Below are 21031 nucleotides of genomic sequence, written 5' to 3'. Positions count from 1 at the left end.
TAATGTTATGCTTGCTGGGCTATCGGTAGTAATTTTTAATGCATAATGCCATTTTAAAAGTCCGACTCAGTTTTGACCGAGTAAATAATAATAATAAATAAGCTTTTATCAGTGTAGAGTCGGCATAGTATATAAGAAAATAAGGACATAAAATAAGCTATGATGATCTTTAATCGACGATTGAACGAATAGCGCTACTATGTAGGAGTGCATTTCCATCCAAATCAAATACTTACATACGCCGTCTTGGAAGTGCGCCTGACAAAGGCGGAACTTACAGATAAGGTAGGTAAGGGACCTGTAAAAAGAAAGATAACGTTAGTTTCTTTCCCTCGACTTATATTCTCCCTGTAAACAATGGTAAAGAAAAGTAAGTTATGAGAAGACAATGGTTTATATTATATTTTACAAACTGGAGTGAATAATATATGGGGAGACTTAATACTGTTTATAACTTGAAAACTAAAGAAGATAGTATTCACTTGTACAGACTTATATTTGATATTTTGAGACCGTAAATAACATGTTGAACTGTTGTGTTATGATTGCAAAATTATGAGACAATTAGTTATCAAATGTATTACAAAATGTAGGTCCATATGTGTATTATAGGCAAATTTATCGTATGACATTCAACAACGAGTAGAACCCATACCGTATAACAAGCTATAGTAGGCCATGATGCAATCACAAATATTAAACAGTTCAATATTATAGCCATTGGAATTGGGAAAACTAACGGCCTGATTAAAGTTCAAAACAATAAACGAAAAACATAACATGAGGCAGGCATAACTTGTGAAAGGGGACGAAGTCTATATAAATTATTTTAATTTCTAAATCTTTTAAAAAAGAAATGGAAATACCGTAACGTTCCCGATTTTGGTTATGTTGTTACTGTTAGGGATTTTAGTTTTGACGTCATATTCAATGTAAACAAAGAAACACTATCATCAGGTAACGTTTTTTCATATCAAAGAATAATTAGAAATGAAATTGTTATTGTGTTCCTTCCTATATGTTACTGGGCTGATAAATATATATTTCACTCAAAGTCTCATGACAAACGAGACCGGAAGAAGCAAGTAGATTTCTGCACAAATGGGGGAATTTAAAAAAGTTACAAAAAAAAGTTAACGATTTTGAGGAATGCATGTTGTTTCGTAACCTGGTCGATTCGTAACTACGTTGTTTTTTAACTGAGACGTTTCGTACCTGGTGTAATACACCTTATCGCTATTTGTCCGCCATTACTGGACATCACAAAAGTTCCCGTACAATTTTGACGTCATAATAGAAAATATCTGACGCCACAATGGAAAAGTGATTGTTGTATGACGTCAAAAGTTCAAGCGGGACATGGTTATATATGGTTATAAAGTGTTAGTTAAAATTAATTAGTTTAAATGAAACAGTTAAAGTTATTATTTAAAAATGATCAAATTGTTCATCTAATAATAACAATATTGTAATATTTTTAATTTAATACTTTCTTAAATCTTTTTAATTATTGGCTAATTGGCTAATTGGTAATTGCGCTCGGTGACAGCTTTCATGGTTTTACGACAAATAATGACAGGTAATAAAAAGTAATTACAGTAGGTGTAAAGTGATTAAGTAGATTAATGGCACACGACCTATGGCACACGACCTGAAAAAAATAATTTTCTCCTTTTTTTTCACTTTTACATGCAATTGCATAACCCTCCTCCTTTTTCACCCGGGCTTTTTTTTTTAGAACACTTTATCTTACTCTTTTCTTTTTCCTTCTTTCAGATACATCACTATGTTGTCCTTTGTTTGCATGTTTATACTGGCATAAAGCCTGATTTTTCATCCGAAAAACCCTGGTATAAAAATGAAACAAAGTCTTAGTTTGCCGGAGCAGCAGCAGCAGCAGTTGGTCCGTAAATAAAAGCACACCTCCTTAACAAAGTACTACATGACATCTGGTTTTGAGTGTATTTATCCCAGAATGAGAAAATGTGTCCTTGTATGCAGCGGATCCTAACACGCTGATACCTTTTTAGTTTACTTTCGGATACTAACTTGACCTGAAAGCACGTGGCACTCACTCAGAAGACTAAGTACTTTGATAATGACGGGGTACATCTAAATGATGATGGACAATTCAAATTCTTCTGTTCTATTCGCATGTGTGCAAAATTGTACTTGTAAAGTGTAAAACTATGTGCTATCAATTATTTGATAAATAAATATAGATATATATATACATCAATAAATCTTTTTATTATTTTTTACGCAACCTACGACTCATATTGTTATTATATATTGATATAAGGTTACAAAACGACTCAGGTACGAAACGACCTAGTAAGTTACGAAACGACCAGGTTACGAAACGGCCTGCACCCATTTTGAGTTCATTAGTACAATGAAAATTACGGGAAATTTTCCTGATTTTTTTTTTTTTTATTTTTTATTGATTTTTCTACTCTCTACTGTAATTAGGGACTTTGTTATTCTTTGTGTCGCTAATTTGTTTCTTCTTGTCGCTTCTTGACTTTTCTTGTCGCTTCTTGTCGTTTCTTGATGCTTCTTGTCGCTAATTAGTGAGACCGGTTACGAATTATGTGTTAAAATATTTTGTATGCCCCTGCAGCTACATGATGGAGGCATTTAATCTAGCCCTTGTCCGTCAGTTCAGTCCGTCCGTCGCGCATGCGTACGTTCCAAGAACTGGTTTCCGTTTGCCTCAAACAGGTGTTATAAATCTAAATTATACACTAGGCTTATTACCACAAAACACAACTCAAGTTTGCTATTGAATGGTGTGTCTTTCACCATTCTTGAGCTTCATGAGCTTTGCCCCTTTACAAATTGACAAAGACTTAGTGCTAAATCTGTTGTTTCCGTTCTCTACATTTAGTTTGTAATTGAAATACTACACAATGTTTATTAACACAAAACACAGATCAAGTTTGAAATTAAAAACCAATAATGTTCAGAGAACAATTGAAGGTCTTTCCACAGCAATTTTCAAATTTATTGAAAAGAAGCTAGTTCTTGTTTACTCAAAGTTAAAATTGGCATCTTATCAGTTTCTTCATACTGATGCGATAAATAAGTGGTTTCAATATACTTCTGAGTGAAATAAGGGAGATAATTAGTTACTCCAGGTGAAGTAAATGTCACTTCCGGTCTCATATGATAGTTTCTTTCACACTGATTCCAAAAATATAGTTTCTATATACTTTTGCCTGTAAACCAGGAGATAATAATTTGGCCACTTCCGGTTTATCGTAAGTCATTTCTAGTCTTTAATGATAAGTTAATGTATTAAAATTACAAAATATATAGATTCCGAGTACTTTTCCTTGAAGAAAGTGCAAAAATGGATACTTCCGGTTTTCTGAAGGTCACTTCCGGTTGCCATTTTTAAAGGTCATATGTCACCCAACCTTTTGTAAAAGATCATATGGCTTTATAATGAACCAAGTTGAAGTAATAATCAATTAACCTTATAATTAGACATTTATGGGGCACTAACTCCTATATGATGCCATTAGATTGTTTCTAACCAAATGGAACATATCTTCATTACAATAAAGCAAACATTTTGCACTTGTTCTTTCATATATATCTTTAAAAGTGTTGGAGAAAATGCAAAAACAAGGAAAGTCAAAATTGAGAACTTGACCTTGACCTTTGACCTTGACCTCATTTTCTAAGTTAGGACCTAGGGACCTCAAATAGAAAGATTCCATGGTTATACGGTTAACGGTTTATGAGTTAAAAAAAACATACCGACAACTTTATTTGGTAAAGGTAGGTAACTCCTATAAAATTTCTTCGCATAGCATCGATCGAAATTAGCCAAAAATTCCTGAGGATGTAACAAACAATTTAGAAAAAGAATTTTGTCGATATCTTTTTTTGTTTCGAGGGAGATGCACACACTTGATAAACAGTGATTAGGGAGAGAACTCTTACAAAGAAAATTGTTCGGCTTAGAATGTGCGAAAATAAAAAGTGCATAAACTGTATGATACTATATAAGAAAAATCTTAGCTACATATTGCGAAACAAAAATTTTACACGAGAACAAAATTTGGCGAAAGAAAAATAATAATAATCAGAACAAATACAATAGGTCTTTCCACAGAAAAGTGGAAAGACCTAATTAGGTCGTGTCACTTTTACCGTTCTTGAGTTTTGCCATTTTGCGCCCATTTACAAAAAAGAAAAACAAACAATGTCCCTAATTAAGTGTCCAATCTCTTTTGCTAATTTTTCAAATAAAATTAGTTAAAATTAAATTGCTTGTGGTCAAGCTTGTTTCACTTTTTATATCTATTAAAAGTGCTTTACTCGTCCATGTCGTCAGGTCAATTCACACACAAAACTACATGAACTAACAAAAATGCAAAAGACACAAATTAAAGCACATATCAGTTACTTCAAGTTAGTCAAAAACCAATACTGTAAATTCCGAAATTATTGAGTGCATCAATTAATTAACTTTGAAGAATTAACAAAAAATGCAAGTTTAAATATATTGCAATTTTCCGAAAAGTCACATACTGTCATACAGAAGTATATATTTGATATCAGAATGCAAGTTCTTATTATTGGGATACTCAAGTAGTCGTATTATTTACATTAGAAAAACCTCACAATAATTTCTGAATTTACACTAACTACTTAGTCTAGTTAAAGAATGTCATGTACATGTATCTATAGACAAAAAAAATCCGCACATGTCTAACATCCAATGGATTTAGTGTAAAGACGTTATTAACAGTCGAGAAAACATGACCTTGTGCAAAGCCAAAATAAAGATACTAATAAATTATAACTATTTTGTACACTCATATTGACTGAAAAAAAATACATATTCAAATCCAGGATAGTTTTAAATTGTAACCAGAGAGCATGATTCTTCTTGCAAAATCGCATGTCTCTAACGGGACTCGAACACGGGACCTCTGTGTTACAAGGCATCGCGTTAAACGACTGAGCTAAAGAAGTACTTCCTTAGCTCAACCGCTTACGGCTGACTAAGTCTAAGTATCTACTAAATTTTCTAAGGGAAGCAATTCCGTCAGAAAATAATTCTTTAAGAAAATATTCATTTAGATTTTATTTACCTAGGTCCTGGATTTGTACTGGATTATCTGAACTGAGAGTTTAATTTGTGATGTAAGTCATGTAAGTAAATCATTGTAAACACAGCCATATTTTTTAAGATGTGTCAATGGCTCTTATGATAAAGTCAAGAAAATCAATAGTGAAACAATGCCGGTGACAATACGGATTTAAAGTTATTTCTAAAAAAAGTCAAAGATATACTAACATTAAAAAAAAAAGAATTTGTTAAACCATGTAAACTGTGTTATAAGAAATATATACTGTTTATGTAAAGAAAAGATGTTTTAAGTTCATTATTTACATACATCATGTACATAATTACATTAGAAGCTTGTGAAGCTAAACTTGAAAAACAAATATTGCTCTTTTGCTGCATATTAATTGATTAAAAGAAATTGGAAAAATTCATATACATCATTGTACATACAACATCTAAAGATCTTTCAGGTCAAAAATTTCTGGAGTGTTCCACATAGCAGGGGCGGGTTCAGGTAAGGGCGTAATGGGCGTACGCCCCCCTTTTCAAAAAACAAAAAAAAACTATCGTTATCTGCTTATATTGTATTGAATATGGCAATTTATCATATTCATTAATTAAACACATACTCTGATTTCTTTTTATACTGATTCCCCCATCCGATGGGTGATTTGGACACCTTTTTTAAACAACCAAAGCGGTAAGCAAATCTATACATGAAATGGTTGTTTTGTGTGACACTTCCCCAATGGCCATTCTACATCTACCCGGGGGATATTCGCTATATATATATGATACCGGGTATGTTCCGACAAACAGGGTTGCATTTTTAGCTAAATTGTCTGAAATGGGGTTATGTTTTTTTCGCCTTGCATTGGAAGGGGTCAGATTTGACTATCTAGAACGGGTATTATAAATACAATGTTACACTATTGTTTCAGATAAGGGTGAATGTTTGGTACCATTAAAACGTTTAAACCCGCTGCAACTGTTTGCACCTGTCCTAAGTCAGGAATCTGATGTTCAGTAGTTGTCGTTTGTTGATGTGGTTCATAAGTGTTTCTCGTTTCTTATATAGATTAGACCGTTGGTTTTCCCGTTTGAATGGTTTTACACTAGTAATTTTTGGGGCCATTTATAACTTGCTGTTCGGTGTGAGCCAAGGCTCCGTGTTGAAGACCGTACTTTGACCTATAATGGTTTACTTTTATAAATTGTGACTTGGATGGAGAGTTGTCTCATTGGCACTCATAGCACATCTTTTTATATCTACTAAATTGAAAACAACGTTCAAACCTATGATTGCGTTGGATAAAAACCGCAATCTTTATACGTGTGCATGCAAAAGAAATTTCTTGGTAAAGGGGTCTAAATACAGCACAAACAACATTTTCCAAAAGACCAAAACAGTGAAAAGGAATATTTTAACAAAACAGTCGGGTATGGATAAATACATATATCAAAAGTTCAGAAAAAGCTATCGTTAAAGATTTATTTTTCATTTTTCATGCCCATTTCATATAACCTTTAAACTGAATTTACAACTTCTTCCAAAGATTTGATATCCACATGTTAATCAATACATAATTTGAATGATCCGAAGGCAGACTATTTTCACCAATTTGTCTATCATGGAGTCTGTTTTAATACTTTATAATTTGATGCTAAATTTTTGAAATCCAGGAGCTTCTGACCTTCCCCATGGACCCTATACCAGGGCAACCGGAATTACGCCTCCCGTTCATAAAATCCTGGCCTAGGACTATTGAAATGTAAAGTAACGCCCTATACCCTAGAATTTGGAATTTCTCGTTATTGGTCTACTGCTGTTAAGATCCATCCAATCATTTTAATATACCATAGACAATTAATGGAGAGAATTCGGCATAAAAAATATCAAACCCTGACACTTTAACTATAAAATATACATGCTCTAAGTCACTCCGCGGGAACCGTTACATTAGTGCATTTCACAATTATTTTATGTTTTTTAGCCAAAAAAAGTTCCAAAAAAATGTAGTCTACGCCCCCTCTTTCAAATATCCTGGAAACGCCCCTGGCAAATGTAGAAAAAAATCCACCCAGCAATACGTACAATAAAACATGTAAAACTCAGTTTAAAATAAGTCAGAGTACAATGTCAGAATACATGTAGGTAACAAAAAAAAAACCAAGCATTATATCATGTTATAATAAGCTAAACAAGCATTCTGTGAGTATTGTATGGCAATACATAGTCCCCTACCAGTTAAAAATTCTTTGTATTGGAACAAAATTCTAACTTGATCTATAACTTGTCATGATGTAGGCTATATAACAAATATCAAGTCAATATCTTCAGGCATGACGAAAAAAAGTGTTGAAAAATGACTATTTAACTGAATTTTCTAAGTCCAAGGACCATAACTCCGCATAAAATCATCAAACTAGAACTAAGTTCGAACTTGGTCTGTAACTGGTCATTTTAAAACTTTATATAAAATTTTCAAATCAATATCTTCAAGCATGACCAAAAAAATTGTGGAAAACTGATTATTTGAGTGAATTTTCTAAGTCCAAGGACCATAACTCTGCACAAAATCATCAGACCGGAAAAAAATTCGAACTTGATCTGTAACTTGTCATGATAAAACAATACACCAAATCAATATCTTCAAACATGAAGAAAAAAGTGTGGAAAACTGATTTGGCGGACAGACAGACAGACAGACAGAGACAGACGGAGTGCAAGCCTAAAGTCTGTCAGACAGACAGACAGACGGAGTGCAAACCTAAAGTCCCCTTCGACCTCGTTGGTAGGGGACTTAATAAGTGTCTAAACTACTGTACTAGCTGAACTTTTTAATTGTGAAATATTTATCAGACAATTTAAATCAATTGTGATTCAAAACAAATTAAGAAACGCATATGTATCCCCTATTTGCATTCATTAAATATGATAAATTGTTTTCAAAAACGAAATTCTGTCACAAAACAGGATAAACCATTCATATCTTACATCAAGGATTTGTATAGTGAATCCTTGCTTACATGTATTATAATGTTCTCATCTTGAACATTAATTCATTTAACTTGCCACTAGAAGTTAAAAACCATTCATATACATGTACCCCAAACCCCTTAAATGCATATGAGAAATCAGAAATTTTATTCGCATATATATATATATTGACTTGGGCTACTAAAATACTGTATCTTTTGCCATTAATATCAGATATCCAATAGTTTGCTACTGAAAATGGAAATGGTTCAACATGTTCAACATCAAAATGTTTTTAAGTTTTGTTTCTTTAACTATAAGCACTCTCAAAATAATATTTAAAATATACATGTATAATGGTTATTACTTTTCTTTTTCCTTCTCATTGGACTCCATTTTGCATAATAACGTTTGAAAAAACTAGCTTGGAGCCTTTGTCGCTCACCTGATATTTTTGTTTACAATTGACATGATTGATGCATGAAGTAATGCAACCATTATCATGATTATACTTTTGCTTTAGTTTCAGAAATATAAATATTCAAAAATATATGAAAATTTCAGAGCAGATAGATCTAAACCTGATGCACATTTTACCCCCATGTCAGATTTACTCTAAACGCTTTAGTTTCAGAGATATAAGCCCAAAACTTGCATTTTACCCCTTCATTCTATTTTTAGCCATGGAGGCCATGTTGGTTGGCAGGCAGGGTCGAAGGACATATTTTCTAAACTAGATACCCAAATATTAATAATGATTGTGGCCAAGTTTGGTAAAATTTGGCCTAGTAGTTTCAGAGAAGATTTGTGTAATACGACGACGACAGATACCAAGTGATGAGAAAAGTTTACTTGGCCTGTCAGGCCATGTGAGCTAAAAATATCCCTTTTATACATACCCGGCTGAAGCCAGTGCAACATCTGGTACTGAATACTTTTTAGAAAACTTCAAAGACCTTTGAACTTTTTTCTCACGCTCACAACTTACCCATATAAATTGTACAAGTACTGCACGTCCACAAATATAACAATAAATAAATTTGCAATCATCAATGAAGAGATAATTAATTAAGAGATCATAGGGGTATTTCCTTTCAGTATACATACCACCCATTGTCACTTTCACCTGACATACAAACCACAAATTGTAATTTTTACCTGGACACGGGACTTATATAATTACGTTATAATAACGGATATAGTAAATTCAATAAAATATAACCTGTATCAACGCACTGGCTTGTTAAATGAATATTGATCTGACAACTGTTTATCATATTTTTAGTTATTTTAAAATTGAAAATGGAAATGATGAATATGTCAAAGAGACAACAACCTGAAAAGAGCAGATGACAGCCGAAGGCCACCATATTTGATAAGGTTTTAGTTTCTAATGAGACAGTAACCATCGTATTTTCAGAAAATCCCTAAACGGATAATGAGAGTTTAGCGACATTGACTGGCTATACAGCCCAAGCACGGTCGGTCTCTAAAAGTTGCCGAATTTAAGAGCCTATATCAAGAGATAGGCTTTACCTAGCTTTAGGTGTTTACAAAATATCCATTTAAGAACCAAATGTGGCTTCTTTATATTTATACCAAAACTGAGTTCAAGGCAGTATTTTGTCGAAGAGAACAATTACACAAAGTGCAACATGCGAGAAGAGGTTTCATTTCCCTTTTTTATTTTTTATTGAAGTAAGTAATCTTTTGAGATTACTTCACGGAAATATATTTTAAATGAAAAGGTGCAACTGGATGCATCCCTAAAAAACAAATTTAAATGTATATATATATATAATTGAAATTTGTTTGTTATATATATACTAGTATATAAAGTGACGGATATTCGTCAAACAGACAGCAATCCAACATAAACACGAGTAAGTTACCTGACATCTAGAATAAGAGGTTTAAGCATACCCCGCGCTGGTCAACTTTCTGAGTTGTGGGTAAAATTCAATATACATGTAGGACTGTGAAACGGGAAAGATTTGTTTTTACGTACGATGAAGTGTCTTTCCCTCAATACATACGGGTCCACCGTGAAACTATTCTTATGATTATATAACGGTAAATGATGATCTCATTAGAGGAACAAATTAAGTAAAGATACATGTTGAAGCAAGAATAATTTCCACTTGCAAAACATCAAATAGGACGATCTCTAAATTAGTACGCGGCAACTTTAACTATTACATTCATAGACAATAACATTAGTAAATGCTTTATATACTGACATTGAAACAAATATACTGCTCATAATAATTGCACATCTGTAGACTTTAACTAGGTATCCCGCGTTATATAAACCATCGCAAACCACCGAACAGCTCATCGCACTTCGGCGCAGACCAGCGCACTTCACGCGTGGCCATCAAACGTTATGATCTCCATTGCACCTCCGAGTCATACACACATATATATTCCGATTTTCTAATAATGGTTTTTGTCGAGCCTGCGACTTTTGTCGCAGAAAGCTCGACATAGGGATAGCGATCCGGCGGCGGCGGCGGCGGCTACGGCGGCGGCGGCGGCGTTAGCTAACTTCTTAAAAGCTTTATATTTTAGAAGATGGAAGACCTGGATGCTTCATACTTTGTTTATGGATGCCTCATGTTACGAAGTTTCCGTCAGTCACATGTCCAATGTCCTTGACCTCATTTTCATGGTTCAGTGACTACTTGAAAAAAAAGTTCAGATTTTTTGCAATGTTAAATTCTCTCTTATTATAAGTAATAGGATAACTATATTTGGTATGTGCATACCTTGCAAGGTCCTCATGCCCGTCAGACAGTTTTCACTTGACCTCGACCTCATTTCATGGATCAGTGAACAAGGTTAAGTTTTCGTGGTCAAGTCCATATCTCAGATACTATAAGCAATAGGTCTAGTATATTCGGTGTATGGAAGGACTGTAAGGTGTACATGTCCAACTGGCAGGTGTCCTCTGACCTTGACCTCATTTTCATGGTTCAGTGGTTATAGTTAAGTTTTTGTGTTTTGGTCTGTTTTTCTTATACTGTATGCAATAGGTCTACTATATTTGGTGTATGGAATGATTGTAAGGTGTACATGTCTAGCTGGCAGGTATCATCTGACCTTGACCTCATTTTCATGGTTCAGTGGTCAAAGTTAAGTTTTTGAGTTTTGGTCTTTTTTTCTAATACTGCATGCAATAGGTCAGCTATATTTGGTGTATGGAATGATTGTAAGGTGTACATGTCTAGCTGGCAGGTGTCATCTTACCTTGACCTCATTTTCATGGTTCAGTGGTCAAAGTTAAGTTTTTGAGTTTTGGTCTTTTTTTCTAATACTATATGCAATAGTTCAACTATATTTGGTGTATGGAAATATTTTATGATCTATATGTCAGTCACGCAGGTTTTATTTGACCTTGACCTCATTTTCAAGGTTCATTGCTCAGTGTTAAGTTTTTGTGTTTTCGTCTGTTTTTCTTAAACTATAAGCAATAGGTCAACTTTATTTGTTGTATGGAAGAATTGTTAGCTGTACATGCCTGCCTAGCATGGTTCATCTGACCTTGACCTCATTTTCATGGTTCATTGGTCAATGTTTAGTTTACTTGGTTAATGTTAAGTTTATGTGACAGTTGTAATAAAGCTTTATATTTAGGACTATCAACATAATATCAATGATTAGTAAAGAAGGCGAGACATTTCAGCGTGTGCACTCTTGTTATTATTTTAATTCCCGTAGGTATTGCCCAAAGAAATAGGGTTTATTTAAGGGTTTACACATCTTCATAGCTAAAATATTTTGATACTTATATCACGAACAGATATCTATGACAAACATTTCTTAAATTGTCGGTATATAATTTAGATTTTTTTTAAGAAACGTAGGTTTCAGCTACAGCAGACTAAATTGGCTTTTGATGGATTGAAGGCTTATGTAAAAATAAGAAAATGTGGTATAATTGCTAGTGAGTCGACTATTCAAGAAAGTTCAAATCAAGAGGAATGTTAGCAGTTATATCTATACGACCTTCAATATTGAAAAAATACGGGAACTGTAAAGTCGGTTATTAAAGGCCCCGCCCCGACATGAAAAAAATATGAAACAATTTAATTGAGCAAACTAACGGCCTTCTTTATTTCAAAGCTACATGTATCTTGCCACAAAAAAAGCCCAAATACATGTATATAACAGAATTGATGTTACGAAAACCACTAAACTACGTGCTTTTGACTTTGGACAGACACATAAATACACAGAATGTTGTGAATGTGTATAGGCCCTTTATTGGTCATATAGCTCTACACTCCTATCTTATTTATACATTCTTTGGCTTTCAAATATTTAGCATTGAGCGTTCCTAGTGAAAGTAAATCCAGAAAAGCGTTATAGATGCATGAAATTTATAAAGTGTTGTTTTGTGAGGGGATCAAAACGTAGGGATCGATGTTAATGTCTGTTTTATATGTGCAATAATATCGGCCTTCTTACTTTAGTGAAACTCTGCAGTTGTTCAGTGACGGACCCAGGGGGAGGGTTCAGGGGGTTGGAACCCCCCTTTATTTGGACGATCAATGCATTTGAATGGGGACATATAGTTGGAACCCCCCTCCCACCTTTTGCCCTGGGTTGGGAACCCCCTTTTTAAAATGGCTGGATCCGCCCCTATTGTTTCATGTATTTTATATGCAAATTATCACAAAACTAAAAGGATAAGATGGATGAATTAATAGATGAGTGGCATATATTATAGATTCATTATTAGGGGGAGTACAATAATTATGATATAATGATGAACATTGGCAATCATACCACAACTTCTTTTTTATAATAACGTACACGTGTAGATTTTCGTCTTTTACTGTAAACGACAGTGTCCCCGGGAGTCAAAGCCGAAATCAAACTTGTGTAAATTTCTGAAACATACATTTCATTATTTAATCCAATGTAAAGCAAAACAAATAATACCGTTTTGAGCTATAAAACCAAGGCAACCCTTTATACTTGTCAAAAGTTGCTGGATAGTGATATATGCATACGAAACTTCAATTAATTGTTTGTATTTTTCAATCTTTTATATCCGATAAAGATGAACACAAAATATATCGGATAAAAACTACCGATTTTTCTATGAGATAAAATTTATCCTTATTGGAGTCAAATTTGTCATATGGATTCATAAAGGACAAAAAAAATGTCCTCAGTAACGGAACAAAAAATACCCCCATGGTAAAATAATCCGTCATTCTTTAATACAAAGTACTATTGTGAATTATTTTTGACTTTGGACAGACACATAAATACACAGAATGTTGTGAATGTGTATAGGCCCTTTATTGGTCATATAGCTCTACACTCCTATCTTATTTATACATTCTTTGGCTTTCAAATATTTAGCATTGAGCGTTCCTAGTGAAAGTAAATCCAGAAAAGCGTTATAGATGCATGAAATTTATAAAGTGTTGTTTTGTGAGGGGATCAAAACGTAGGGATCGATGTTAATGTCTGTTTTATATGTGCAATAATATCGGCCTTCTTACTTTAGTGAAACTCTGCAGTTGTTCAGTGACGGACCCAGGGGGAGGGTTCAGGGGGTTGGAACCTCCCTTTATTTGGACGATCAATGCATTTGAATGGGGACATATAGTTGGAACCCCCCTCCCACCTTTTGCCCTGGGTTGGGAACCCCCTTTTTAAAATGGCTGGATCCGCCCCTATTGTTTCATGTATTTGATATGCAAATTATCACAAAACTAAAAGGATAAGATGGATGAATTAATAGATGAGTGGCATATATTATAGATTCATTATTAGGGGGAGTACAATAATTATGATATAATGATGAACATTGGCAATCATACCACAACTTCTTTTTTATAATAACGTACACGTGTAGATTTTCGTCTTTTACTGTAAACGACAGTGTCCCCGGGAGTCAAAGCCGAAATCAAACTTGTGTAAATTTCTGAAACATACATTTCATTATTTAATCCAATGTAAAGCAAAACAAATAATACCGTTTTGAGCTATAAAACCAAGGCAACCCTTTATACTTGTCAAAAGTTGCTGGATAGTGATATATGCATACGAAACTTCAATTAATTGTTTGTATTTTTCAATCTTTTATATCCGATAAAGATGAACACAAAATATATCGGATAAAAACTACCGATTTTTCTATGAGATAAAATTTATCCTTATTGGAGTCAAATTTGTCATATGGATTCATAAAGGACAAAAAAAATGTCCTCAGTAACGGAACAAAAAATACCCCCATGGTAAAATAATCCGTCATTCTTTAATACAAAGTACTATTGTGAATTATTTTTTCGGATATTAATCTTTTAGACATACATTAAAAACGGTGTCCTTGATATGCAACCATGAACACAATGAAAAGTGAATCTGTGAAAGTGTTCCATGTTTATTCCATTTAAATAAAGACTTGTTATGATAATACAATATATTTAACTATTTTATCAAAAAATTAAAATAAAAAAGAATATCTTAAACTCGTAAACACAATTTCAAGTTTAAAAAGTTCCTCAATTTAAAATCCTTCTTAAGGAATACGGGATATATTTGCGTGATCTTATACTTGTTTAATTAAAAAAATGCCTTCAAATACATATGTTTATTTGTATTCAATTTTCCACAAAACATATTTAGCTTATTTTAAATGAAAATAAAGAACAGAGAATAAAAACACTGTTGAAGAGAAAATACATATTCATGTTAAATTCGCCTCAGTTTAATTTGTTAATTCAAGTTTGACATCTAAAATCTTAATCCGCAATCCACATTTACCCGACAATCTTGTATATTGTATTTTCTCAATGGAATAACGTGACCATCAGAAACGAAGACAAAAATTATATTTGTAATGGTATTTACCAAAACTTAAATGTTTGAATATTTAGTAGAATATGAATTTGCTAAATAAGCGAAGAATTATAATCTTGCATTGTTCAACATTGGAGAAATGACTCAAGTTGAACATTAATCATGTTAATACTGATTCAATATTTTATTATAGTCTCACCACATACAAACATAAAATGAGAATCACAGAAATAAACATAAAACATTAAAACATTTGCATTGTATGTACCAAACTTAAAAAGAATAATGAGAGACTTTTAAGACACAATATATTTACTTATTTACAGTTAAAATTTACAGTGTCCACCTGTACTATATGAAAATAAAACATTTTTCTTTGAGAACTAGGAAATAAAATGCCATTTCTTTTCAATGAAATATTGTTGATGTTTTTGGCAACTATAACAGCAACATTGCCGTTATTAAATAAAAATATAAATTTTTCGCTATCTGATAATTAAAGGTTAAAATGTTCATTAAAATGTTTAGCTTAATGTATCATAATTTGTCTTAAATCTACCAAGGATTTGTATACAAATCCTTGAATCTACATAAAATGGGCATTTTAAAATGACATGAAGTTCATCTTCAATAGTAGAGCTACAACACATGTCATCTCGTGGACTTCTTTTCTTTCATACTTTCCAGTTTCTATTTTTAGTGGAGCTACCCCACATCTAAATTTTGCAAAAGCACTGTTGTTTTTAATTGGCGGAATATTTTTTAACAAATAACAGTTGGCCAACAGTATATTTTAAGCCAATTTCGCTCAGATGAATAGAAATTCCAATTTTAACTGTTCTGTCGTAGAAATGTCACCATGTTATTGTTTGTACGTAGTACATGTATCATTATATTAAAATGTGTCAGTCCCAGCCAAGATTCACTGAATAACCACGAAATGTTTACAGATGATAAATAAATTTTACACAAAAATTCATGAATCTGTATGAACGTTATGTACGATGAAGTTAATTAAGTTTTCACAAGAAAGTAAGTATGAATGTAAGTTTTATTTAAAGTCGGAACATATATATACACTTTAACCGTGAGATAAAATATAAGCTTTGATGAGCTCTATAACCGACTATCATATAAAAACCGCAATGAATGAAAATTACCCGATTAGAAATGAACGTTTGACAAATGCACGTTATCTGATGTACACAGTTATACACGATTGACGAACGCACGATACACGGTTAAGAATGAATGATTGATGAACGCACGATACACGCACGATACACGCACCATACACGATTAAGAATACACGATGCACGCACGTTACACGGAAAATACACGGAACGATGAATGATGAGCGCACGATTGGTACACGCACGATACACGCACGATACACGATGAACGCACGGAATAATGGTCAGTTTGAATTTTAGAAGGCCTGTATTATAATGTTCTCATCTTGAACATTAATTCATTTAACTTGCCACTAGAAGTTAAAAACCATTCATATACATGTACCCCAAACCCCTTAAATGCATATGAGAAATCAGAAATTTTATTCGCATATATATATATATTGACTTGGGCTACTAAAATACTGTATCTTTTGCCATTAATATCAGATATCCAATAGTTTGCTACTGAAAATGGAAATGGTTCAACATGTTCAACATCAAAATGTTTTTAAGTTTTGTTTCTTTAACTATAAGCACTCTCAAAATAATATTTAAAATGTACATGTATAATGGTTATTACTTTTCTTTTTCCTTCTCATTGGACTCCATTTTGCATAATAACGTTTGAAAAAACTTTGATATGCAAATTATCACAAAACTAAAAGGATAAGATGGATGAATTAATAGATGAGTGGCATATATTATAGATTCATTATTAGGGGGAGTACAATAATTATGATATAATGATGAACATTGGCAATCATACCACAACTTCTTTTTTATAATAACGTACACGTGTAGATTTTCGTCTTTTACTGTAAACGACAGTGTCCCCGGGAGTCAAAGCCGAAATCAAACTTGTGTAAATTTCTGAAACATACATTTCATTATTTAATCCAATGTAAAGCAAAACAAATAATACCGTTTTGAGCTATAAAACCAAGGCAACCCTTTATACTTGTCAAAAGTTGCTGGATAGTGATATATGCATACGAAACTTCAATTAATTGTTTGTATTTTTCAATCTTTTATATCCGATAAAGATGAACACAAAATATATCGGATAAAAACTACCGATTTTTCTATGAGATAAAATTTATCCTTATTGGAGTCAAATTTGTCATATGGATTCATAAAGGACAAAAAAAATGTCCTCAGTAACGGAACAAAAAATACCCCCATGGTAAAATAATCCGTCATTCTTTAATACAAAGTACTATTGTGAATTATTTTTTCGGATATTAATCTTTTAGACATACATTAAAAACGGTGTCCTTGATATGCAACCATGAACACAATGAAAAGTGAATCTGTGAAAGTGTTCCATGTTTATTCCATTTAAATAAAGACTTGTTATGATAATACAATATATTTAACTATTTTATCAAAAAATTAAAATAAAAAAGAATATCTTAAACTCGTAAACACAATTTCAAGTTTAAAAAGTTCCTCAATTTAAAATCCTTCTTAAGGAATACGGGATATATTTGCGTGATCTTATACTTGTTTAATTAAAAAAATGCCTTCAAATACATATGTTTATTTGTATTCAATTTTCCACAAAACATATTTAGCTTATTTTAAATGAAAATAAAGAACAGAGAATAAAAACACTGTTGAAGAGAAAATACATATTCATGTTAAATTCGCCTCAGTTTAATTTGTTAATTCAAGTTTGACATCTAAAATCTTAATCCGCAATCCACATTTACCCGACAATCTTGTATATTGTATTTTCTCAATGGAATAACGTGACCATCAGAAACGAAGACAAAAATTATATTTGTAATGGTATTTACCAAAACTTAAATGTTTGAATATTTAGTAGAATATGAATTTGCTAAATAAGCGAAGAATTATAATCTTGCATTGTTCAACATTGGAGAAATGACTCAAGTTGAACATTAATCATGTTAATACTGATTCAATATTTTATTATAGTCTCACCACATACAAACATAAAATGAGAATCACAGAAATAAACATAAAACATTAAAACATTTGCATTGTATGTACCAAACTTAAAAAGAATAATGAGAGACTTTTAAGACACAATATATTTACTTATTTACAGTTAAAATTTACAGTGTCCACCTGTACTATATGAAAATAAAACATTTTTCTTTGAGAACTAGGAAATAAAATGCCATTTCTTTTCAATGAAATATTGTTGATGTTTTTGGCAACTATAACAGCAACATTGCCGTTATTAAATAAAAATATAAATTTTTCGCTATCTGATAATTAAAGGTTAAAATGTTCATTAAAATGTTTAGCTTAATGTATCATAATTTGTCTTAAATCTACCAAGGATTTGTATACAAATCCTTGAATCTACATAAAATGGGCATTTTAAAATGACATGAAGTTCATCTTCAATAGTAGAGCTACAACACATGTCATCTCGTGGACTTCTTTTCTTTCATACTTTCCAGTTTCTATTTTTAGTGGAGCTACCCCACATCTAAATTTTGCAAAAGCACTGTTGTTTTTAATTGGCGGAATATTTTTTAACAAATAACAGTTGGCCAACAGTATATTTTAAGCCAATTTCGCTCAGATGAATAGAAATTCCAATTTTAACTGTTCTGTCGTAGAAATGTCACCATGTTATTGTTTGTACGTAGTACATGTATCATTATATTAAAATGTGTCAGTCCCAGCCAAGATTCACTGAATAACCACGAAATGTTTACAGATGATAAATAAATTTTACACAAAAATTCATGAATCTGTATGAACGTTATGTACGATGAAGTTAATTAAGTTTTCACAAGAAAGTAAGTATGAATGTAAGTTTTATTTAAAGTCGGAACATATATATACACTTTAACCGTGAGATAAAATATAAGCTTTGATGAGCTCTATAACCGACTATCATATAAAAACCGCAATGAATGAAAATTACCCGATTAGAAATGAACGTTTGACAAATGCACGTTATCTGATGTACACAGTTATACACGATTGACGAACGCACGATACACGGTTAAGAATGAATGATTGATGAACGCACGATACACGCACGATACACGCACCATACACGATTAAGAATACACGATGCACGCACGTTACACGGAAAATACACGGAACGATGAATGATGAGCGCACGATTGGTACACGCACGATACACGCACGATACACGATGAACGCACGGAATAATGGTCAGTTTGAATTTTAGAAGGCCTGTATTATAATGTTCTCATCTTGAACATTAATTCATTTAACTTGCCACTAGAAGTTAAAAACCATTCATATACATGTACCCCAAACCCCTTAAATGCATATGAGAAATCAGAAATTTTATTCGCATATATATATATATTGACTTGGGCTACTAAAATACTGTATCTTTTGCCATTAATATCAGATATCCAATAGTTTGCTACTGAAAATGGAAATGGTTCAACATGTTCAACATCAAAATGTTTTTAAGTTTTGTTTCTTTAACTATAAGCACTCTCAAAATAATATTTAAAATGTACATGTATAATGGTTATTACTTTTCTTTTTCCTTCTCATTGGACTCCATTTTGCATAATAACGTTTGAAAAAACTAGCTTGGAGCCTTTGTCGCTCACCTGATATTTTTGTTTACAATTGACATGATTGATGCATGAAGTAATGCAACCATTATCATGATTATACTTTTGCTTTAGTTTCAGAAATATAAATATTCAAAAATATATGAAAATTTCAGAGCAGATAGATCTAAACCTGATGCACATTTTACCCCCATGTCAGATTTACTCTAAACGCTTTAGTTTCAGAGATATAAGCCCAAAACTTGCATTTTACCCCTTCATTCTATTTTTAGCCATGGAGGCCATGTTGGTTGGCAGGCAGGGTCGAAGGACATATTTTCTAAACTAGATACCCAAATATTAATAATGATTGTGGCCAAGTTTGGTAAAATTTGGCCTAGTAGTTTCAGAGAAGATTTGTGTAATACGACGACGACAGATACCAAGTGATGAGAAAAGTTTACTTGGCCTGTCAGGCCATGTGAGCTAAAAATATCCCTTTTATACATACCCGGCTGAAGCCAGTGCAACATCTGGTACTGAATACTTTTTAGAAAACTTCAAAGACCTTTGAACTTTTTTCTCACGCTCACAACTTACCCATATAAATTGTACAAGTACTGCACGTCCACAAATATAACAATAAATAAATTTGCAATCATCAATGAAGAGATAATTAATTAAGAGATCATAGGGGTATTTCCTTTCATCTTAAAGATACTTTTTTTTAACATGGTTGTAACAATGATAACTATTAAGAGCACCTCACAATTGCATTAAACCTAAAATACTATTCGAGTAAAAATAAATATTATTTCGCTTTGATTTTGTTGTATTTCGTTTCTTCGTTTTCCGTTCCGTTTCGTTTCGTTATATTTCGTTTCATTTCGTTATATTTTTGTTGCGTTTTGTCATGTTTTGTTATATTTCGTTTCGTTTCCGTTTCTCACTTTATGGTTACACGCCATTGTTCCAACAGTCCATTGGTCCGATAACCGATTAGTCCGACAACCCAATATTCCGACAACCCATTGCTCCGACAGCCCAATAATCCGACAACCCATTAGTCCGACACCATTAGTCAAGTATCAGGGTATCAGGGTAAAATAAAAAAAAATTGTATTATTACGTACAAAAATGTATATGTTATAACATATTTTAAGAAATAACTCCGTATATATCACATAGGTAGTTCGAATACTTTCCATATACTCAATTCGAAATCTGTATGTAGAATAGAACAGAATAGAATATTTCATTTTCCCAATTACAGGGTCTATAAAGAGCATATAAATCAAAAACAACAAGTGAAAGTGCGAGCTACTGCTCACTGATGATACCCCCGCCAAAATATTTCGGTTAACAAGACGTTAAACCATTGTCGTGACGTCAACCTATTCATTTACCGTGGATTCTTTTTCTAGAATCAACGCTTCCTAAA

The 21031-nt window shown here is 32.6% G+C and overlaps 1 protein-coding gene across 2 annotated transcripts in view; it reads left to right on the top strand.

The window, feature by feature from the left end:
• The first annotated feature begins 336 nt into the window (after positions 1 to 336).
• Positions 337 to 21031, top strand: part of LOC127719787 (zinc finger protein 239-like) — a 39131-nt gene continuing 18436 nt past the window's right edge. The window contains exons 1-2 of one of the 2 annotated variants that reach the window (XM_052226060.1): positions 337 to 370; positions 5116 to 5172. The gene's annotated coding sequence lies outside the window, so the exon portion shown is untranslated. The remainder of the gene's footprint in view (positions 371 to 5115; positions 5173 to 21031) is intronic. The other variant, XM_052226061.1, reaches the window with a different exon arrangement.

Source organism: Mytilus californianus, unplaced genomic scaffold, assembly GCF_021869535.1.
Source record: "Mytilus californianus isolate M0D057914Y unplaced genomic scaffold, xbMytCali1.0.p SCAF_11, whole genome shotgun sequence".
NCBI classification, from domain to species: domain Eukaryota; kingdom Metazoa; phylum Mollusca; class Bivalvia; order Mytilida; family Mytilidae; genus Mytilus; species Mytilus californianus.
Note: the sequence above shows the minus strand (reverse complement) of the source record. Positions and strands in the feature narration are given on the sequence as shown.